An 8,370-nucleotide genomic window follows, 5' to 3' on the forward strand; every position below is an offset into this window, starting at 1 on the left:
TTTGCAGATGTACTTGAAAAGTACAAGGCCGACATTACTGGAATACAGGAAATACGATGGAACGGGAAAGGCGTCACAACAACACCTGAAGGTGACGCACTGTATTATAGCTGCCATGACACAAAACATGAGTTTGGTTGCGGATTTGTAGTTGGTCGGAATGAAAGACTAGCTGCAATTCGATTAAAAGCAAAATTCTTCAACATCAGCTTTATTTGCGCTCATGCTCCCACTGAAGACAAAGACGAACAGACCAAAGATATATTTTACGAGCGCTTGGAAGAAACTTATGACCGTTGCCCTGCCCATGACATTAAAAATATACTAGGCGATTTTAATGACAAAATTGGAAAAGAGAATACCTTTGGCCCAACAAACGGGAAATTCAGTCTCCACAGTGAAACATCTGAAAATGGTATGAGGCTGATAGACTTTGCAGCTGCAAGAAACATGGTAGTTGGCAGTACCAGATTTAAGCATCTCGATATTCATAAGGGCACCTGGCTGTCGCCAGATCAAAGAACAAGAAATAAAATTGATCACGTTGTGATAGATGGAAGACATGCATCAAGCGCGTTGGATGTACGCTCGTTCCGAGGTGCAAACATAGACTCGGACCACTACCTTGTTGCACCAAAGGTACGTACCAGATTAAACGTAGCAAACAAAGTGCGAACAGACACAACACGGAAGTTGGACTTCGGTAAGCTGCAATCACAACAGATAGCTGTTAGCACAACAGATAGCCACAGCATATTCCACTCAACTGGCCCAACTGCTTAATCAAAGCACACCTCGTTCCGATAACATACAATGGCAAAACATTGCCCACTCCATGCAAACAGCCGCAAAATCAGTACTTGGATACCAGAGACCTCCACCAAGGAATCCATGGTATGACCAGGAGTGTCGTGCTGCTACCGAAGAGAAAAATGCGGCATATAGGGCTACTTTACAATCAGTAGCAACGCGTAGCGCACGAGAGAGGTATCGGGAGAAAAGGAGAGAGGAGAAACGTTTTTTCTGCAGGAAAAAGAGAGAGATGGAAAAGCAGATTGTGAGCAAATCGAGATGTACAGGAGATAGAATGAAGTCCGAAAGTTCTACCAAAGAGTGAAACATCAAACTGATGGCTTTGGCACATCCTCCTGTAGAGACCAGCAAGGTAATCTGGTAACTGATACAGATAGTGTGCTAAGGATATGGAAAGAGCATTTTTTCCAAACTGTTGGTATCCAATAGTAACGAAGTCGACGAAGATACCACAGATCCAATCCCAGAAGATGGTATTGAATGTATTCCACCCGGCCAAGATGAGGTAAAGACAGCAATAAACCGGCTGAAGAATAACAAGGCAGCAGGAGCTGATGGCCTACCAGCCGAGCTGTTTAAAACTGGAGACGACACGCTGATAAGGTGTATGCATCAGCTAGTTAACTCCATCTGGCAGGAAGAACGAGTACCCGACGATTGGAACCTGAGCATGCTGTGTCCCGTCCATAAGAAAGGAGATAAGACTTTATGCTCCAACTATAGGGGCATAAGTCTTCTCCCTATCGCCTAAAAGATAGTGTCAGGGATATTGTGCGAACGACTAAAGCCCATGGTCAACGAAATAATTGGACCATACCAATGCGGCTTTAGACCTGGTAAGTCCACCATTGCCCAGATGGCAAATCCAGGAGAAAACCCAAGAGATGCAGATCGACACCTACCACCTTTTTGTCGATTATAAAGCAGCCTTCGACAGTCCGCTACGTTCAAAGGTATTCCAAGCCATGTCTGAATTTGGTATCCCCGCAAAGCTCTAACTGGCACAAGATCTTCAGTTAAGATAGGAGAGAACCTCTCCGAAGAGTTTTGTACCAAAAGAGGTTTCAGGCAAGGAGACAGCCTTTCGTGTGATCTTTCCAACACCTTGAAAAGGTTATACGAGAGGCAAACGTCAAAAGAAGTGGCACAATCTACACCAATAGCCACATGTTACTTGCTTATGCTGATGATATAGACATCATGGGACGATCAGTAAAAGAAGTAACCGATACCTTTATGAAGGTCGAAGGAGAATCTGCTAAAGTGGGTCTAGCGGTAAACGGCGAGAAGACCAAGCTGATGATGTCGATGCGCAATTCGTCCATTGGGATCGGATCAACTGTTGAAGTTGGTTCCTATAACTTTGAGGTAATAAAAGACTTCGTATACCTCGGCACCACCGTAAACACAACAAACGACATCAGTTGTGAAATAAAAAGAAAATTGTATTGGCCAACAGATGCTACTTTGGCTTAAGTAAGCATTTTAAAAACAAAGCCACAACTCGTAAAACAAAAATAACGCTTTACAAAATACTAATACTACCCGTGCGAAAGCAGATATGACAGTGCTTGGCGTGTTTGAGAGAAAAATTCTTCGAAAGATCTACGGACCGATCTGCGTTGACGGTGAATATCGACGTCGTATGAACCACGAGCTGTATCTGCTACACAACGACATCAATATAGATAAAGAGCAATGATGAACCCGCTAAAAAGGCGTATAAATTCGGGCCACATGGCGGCGCACGCAGAATTGGCAGGCCAAAGAATAGATGACGCATACAAGTGGATGAAGAGATGACAAGGCGCGGTATTCCAGAAAGCGAAGCTCTAAACAGAGGGAATTGGAGATCTTTATTTAGTTCGGTCTATGGAACAAATGTTATGTAATGGACCAGCTAAGTAAGTAAGTAATGTAATCTTAGGTAAAAACTCATAAAAATATCATAAAGGGATACGAGGTTGTAAGAAAGTCATAACCCTAATGTGCATATTGATTTTTTCAATGCCGCTTTTCTAGAACTAGAATTTATCATTGTATTTTCTAACCCCTCACCAAAATCCCTGATGTTACACCCCATGTGACATCACTATATTCACCGGATAATTGCCGTGGATAGCACACGCCTATTATGCTGTTGCTTATAACTTACTCAAAATATGAAATTTTTATAAATTCCGATATGTGTCTTCTATATTTTCACGATGGGTATAGAAAAAACTGTTTCGATCGTTCACGCAGCATCCTCTTAATATACTCATGTTTAAAAACACAAAAAAAATATGTTGGTGGCCAAGGATAACGAAAATCTGGGTAAAAATCGTGAAAGAAGGCCCTGAGCTATATATCGAAAACAAGAGCAGCTAGAGAAACCCCGATTCCGGTTTTTAAACAAACTCGCCATTTTGAGTAAAAAACACCCAAATATTCGGATAAAACAGCCAATTTTTCATTTTGGTAATCAGGTAAGACATTGTTAAGTCAGTCAGTTAAATGTTACGTACATATAGGAGATAATTGTTCTCTCCAACTTCCCCACATCCTTAATTCTGTATTTAATTGACACTTTAAGCGGATAATCGAACAATGATATTTTCCTATTGCTTAGTTTATTGTAATCTGAGTCAAAGTTAATTACATTAAGTAATTGTTCGCTTACAATGACCGTTAAATTTCCGCTTCATGATGCACATAATCGTGTGTATGCGTGTGCCTTAAAGCAATTCATTACTAAAGGGCTTTTGTTGTAATTCGTTTTAGGTCAACTGACATCTAATTAAATAACAATAATCACTTAAGATATAATGGCTGTGTGTGTGAAGTAAACAATGGAAAGAGGGTGTAATGGTAAAACAGAAAATCTAAGACATGAATTTAAATAAACAGCTTTAAGATTTATTCTTGAAACAAGAAAATCACATTAACAGCAAATCGACATATTCAATTAATAAGCGTTAATACCAATACAACATAACTATTATACACACAATGTCCATTGAAAATCACCATCATTTACGCATACAACGTTTACTTATAGCTTCATAAAATCCTTAAATGTGGCAAGTGATTATTTGCATTCTTATTTTGCAAATAAACACCAATAAACATTTTCAACTAACGAAAGTGCCAATTTAAATAACAACAAAAAATTTCCTTCCGTACAATCAACACTGAAGCCACTAAGCACTTCGTTTTAATAACACCCAATTAGCCTTTTTTGTGTAAATCCAAGAGGGATTTACTGAAAATACAAAAAAACGCAGGGAAAAATAAAACCAAACAATAAAATGTGCAAAGCTTAACACCAACATTTTCGAATGGCTACTTCAACGAACATAAACTGGCAGAGTTGTGCTCCTGAAAAAATATGTATGTTTGTCGAGCTTGTTAAAATATTATGCCTGCTGTTGTATGCTTTGTAAATCAGCCATGTTAGAAATATGACAAGAATCGTGCTTTTTTAACAATTCAATATAAAGGTTAACAAATGACCCTTACCATTTTAAATATTTTTTTGTGATTTTATTAAAATATTTATCAAAAGAATTAAAAGGGACGTGAATAAACAAACAAATGCCCTACCGAGAGTAAAAATAAATAAAGTAACAGCACAGTTCTCTGTGTTTAACTATACCGTAAAAATACGACGTTGTATATGCGTTCCCTTGTAATAATAACGTAAAGATGGACATTTGGAAACGTAAAAGGAGCTATTTTCCACAGCTGGTCCGAGCTCTATAGACGCATTGCGCGTCGACACCATCAACTTGGTCTTCCCGCCGTTTATCGCCAGACCCACTTTAGCAGATTCTCCTTCGATCTTCACAAAGGTATCAGTTACTTCTTTTACCGATCGTCCTATGATGTCTATATCGTCAGCATAAGCAAGTAACATGTGGCTATCTGTGTAGATTGTGCCATTTCTGTTAACTTTTGCCTCTCGTATGACCTTTTATAGCAGTATGTTGAAGAGATCACACGAAAGGCTGCCTCCTTTTCTGAAACCCCTTTTGATATAAAACTGTTTGGAGAGGTTATTTCCTATTTTAACTGAGGATCGAGTGTCAGTCAAAGCCGTATGAGCTTTTCGAGGATACCAAATTCAGACATGGCTTGGAATACCTTTGAACACAGGGGGATGTCGAAGGCTGCTTTATAATCGAGAAAAAAGTGGTAGGTGTCGATCTGCATATCTTGGATCTTCTCTAGGATTTGTCGCAGGATAAACATCTGGTCAATGGTGGACTTGCCAGGTCTAAAGCCGCATTGGTATGATCCAATTATTTCGTTGACCATAGGCTTTAGTGGTCGGCACAATATCCCTGACACTATTTTGTAGGCAATAGGAAGAAAACTTAGAGCTTAAGATAAGACTGTTATCTCCTTTCTTATGGACGGGACAGAGGATACTGAGGCTCCAATCGTCGGGTACCCGTTCTTCCTGCCAGATGGTGTTATCTTGCTGATGCATACACCTTATCAGTGTGTCACCTCCGCTTTTGAACAGCTCGGCTGGTAAGCCATCGGCTCCTGCTGCATTATTATTATTCAGCCGGTTTATTGCTGTCTTTACCTCATCTTGGCCGGGTGGTATACATTCAATACCATCTTCTGGGATTGGATCTGTGGTATCTTCGTCGTCTTCAGTACAATTGGATACCAACAGTTTGGAAAAGTGTTCTTTCCATAACCTTAGCACACTATCTGTATCAGTTACCAAATAACCTTGCTGGTCCCTACAGGAGGATGTGCCGGTACCTAAGCCATCAGTTTGATGTTTCACTCTTTGGTAGAATTTACGGACTTCATTTTGGCTCGATTTTTTCACACTCCCGCTTTTCCAACTCTCATTTTTTCCTGCAGAAAAGACGTTTCTCCTCTCTCCTTTTCTCCCGATACCACTCTCGTGCGCTACGCGTTGCAGCTGATTGTAGGGTAGCCATATATGCTTCAGTAGCAGCCATCCCAATCGTTTCGTATTTTCCATAGGAACAATATAAAACGAAACATAACCCACGCTGGCGGAGTTCGCTGTTTAGTTTCGTTTTGTTTACATTCGTGAGTGCGAACAAAACGAAAAGCGAAAAGTACTCAACTCCACAAGAGCAGATAGAAAACTAAATAGTACTAAACACATGTGAATAAACAAAAACGTTTGGTGGTTGATAAAATATTCACTGTGGTATGTTGATGTTAGTTTATAGGGTTGTTAAGCAATCACATGTGTGTGCCTGAGTGTGTCATTGACCATAACGCACGGAAAACGTTTCCCAAAAATTCTTTTTGTTTCGGTGGTGAATGAAACAACTCTGCAAAGCATAGCCAAAGTACATTTCAGCAATCATACTGTTTTCATATTTTTACGTTGAAAAGTTTGTGGTTTTGTTTTGGTTGTGAGAATGAAACGATTCAGAGAAGCTGAAAAGTTTGTGGCTTTGTGTGCTTTGTACGGGAATCGTTTTGTTTGTTTCCGTTCATTGGTAGCAGCACGACACCCCTGGTCATACCATTGTTTCTTTGGTGGAGGTCTTTGGAATCCAAGTATAAATTTTGCGTTTGATTGCATGGAGATAGCAATATTTTGCCATTGTGCTGATATGTTATCGGGTCGAGGAGTACTTTGATTAAGCAATTGGGCGGGTTGAGTAGAATATTATGTATACAATTGCAGCTTACTGATGTCTAACATTCGTGTTGTGTCTGTTCGTACTTTATTTGCTAGTTTAATCTGGTGGTACGAGTCTTTGTTGGCTCCTCTGAACGATCTCACATCCAACACGCTCGATGAATATCTTCTATCTATCACAACGTGATCAATTTTATTTCTTGTTCTTTGATCTGGAGACAGCCAGGTGCCCTTATGAATATCGAGATGCTTAAATCGGGTACTGCTAAATACCATGTTTTTTGCGGCTGCGAAGTCGATCAGCGTCATTCCAATGTTCGATGTTTCATTATGGAGACTGAATTTCCCGACTTTTGGGCTAAAGATATTCTCCTTTCCAATTTTGGCATTAAAGACGCCTAGAATAATTTTAACAAATCCGCAACCAAACTCATGCTCTGTGTCATGGTAGCTATAATACAACGTGTCACATTAAGGTGTTGTTGTGACGCCTTTCCTAATCCATCGTATTTCCTGTATGGCAGTAATATCGGCCTTGTACTTTTCAAGTACATCTGCCAATGCGTAAACTGCACCTTCTCTATAAAGAGTGTGAACTTTTCAGGTGCACATTCGCTGATCATGGTCCATAAAACGTTTGCGGGGGTCGGCAACTTTAGAGGGATTTGTTTTTCGTTTCTTTAGTTTTTTCATAGTAGGCTACATTTTCTAGGGGAGGGTTTCTAGCCCGACGCCCAAACCCAAGTTTTCAATGTTTTTATGGCTAAACGCGCGGCACATGTGAGCTCACTACTTTTAACGGGCGTTAAAGGCAGTTCCCCAGGTGGCACCACGGGAAGGTCAGTGTCCACTTAAGATGGACCAAGATAAATCCTGGGCTTTGCCATGTTAAAGCCGGTCAGAACCGTTCCTTGGTATCTTTCATCCCCTACGTCACCCATGCACTGATAGTATCACCTCCTTATAAAACAATGTCATGTGAGGTGCGGCCTTACTAACTTTAAATGATCGCCGAAGCGATTTTTAAATTTATCGCGATCAAATTTCATAGTTATAGGGTTTTTTTAGGTTTTCACGATTTTGCTTGGAAACCTCATGACCTAAGCACCTTCCATTTAAAGTTGGTTCAGGCGCACCGGGACATATAAGTCTGTTTTCATTTATAGTGTTGGTTTGTTTATAAAGAACTACGTTTACCTCCCATGCAACCATGCAACCATGAAAGGTACTGAAATTTGATTAGAAGTAATGTAATACCTCGATATATTGATCGGATAAAGTCACCAAAAGCTATTTTTAAATACGCTACGTGCTTCTTCTATCTTTATCAGATTTAAATTTTTTTTAAGAAATGATAATACATACATATCAGCAAAAATGTCTAAAATAGTCTTTTCCATTTCAAAAAAATCAAAAAAAAATTTTGATACTACATCTATGATTTTTGGTACAAAGTTTAAGAAAAAATCGTCATTCCAAATCGGGTTTCGCGAAAAATTAAATTTGTTAAATAATTTCACGTATTTACAAACATATTTTTGAAACAATAGCGCTTATACTTACAAAAAATTATATAAAAAATTATAGCAGCATCCAGACATTGTGAGGAATAAAATGAAACCTAAGTCGTGAAGTTTGGAGCTATAGTATTCGTGTTATTTGCAAAAATACAAAGAAAATATGACGAAAAAAAATAAAATCATGTAATTCAAATTTTATTTTTTTATGGTTTTATAGGAAAGGTTGAAGAACAAATGTTTGAGTTCTTCTTCATTTTCGTCCAAATTTCACGCAATAATGAAGATATTCCGTTGCAACAAATTTTTTGCTTATAGTTTTCCTACTGGCGAATATTTTTAGAACATTATATTAAATCACAAGAAATTCCAATTGTGGCACATTAAAATAATGTTATATTGAATATTACA

This window comes from Musca autumnalis, unplaced genomic scaffold (assembly GCF_047663935.1).
Source record: "Musca autumnalis isolate F117 unplaced genomic scaffold, ASM4766393v1 scaffold_173, whole genome shotgun sequence".
In the NCBI taxonomy this organism is placed as follows: domain Eukaryota; kingdom Metazoa; phylum Arthropoda; class Insecta; order Diptera; family Muscidae; genus Musca; species Musca autumnalis.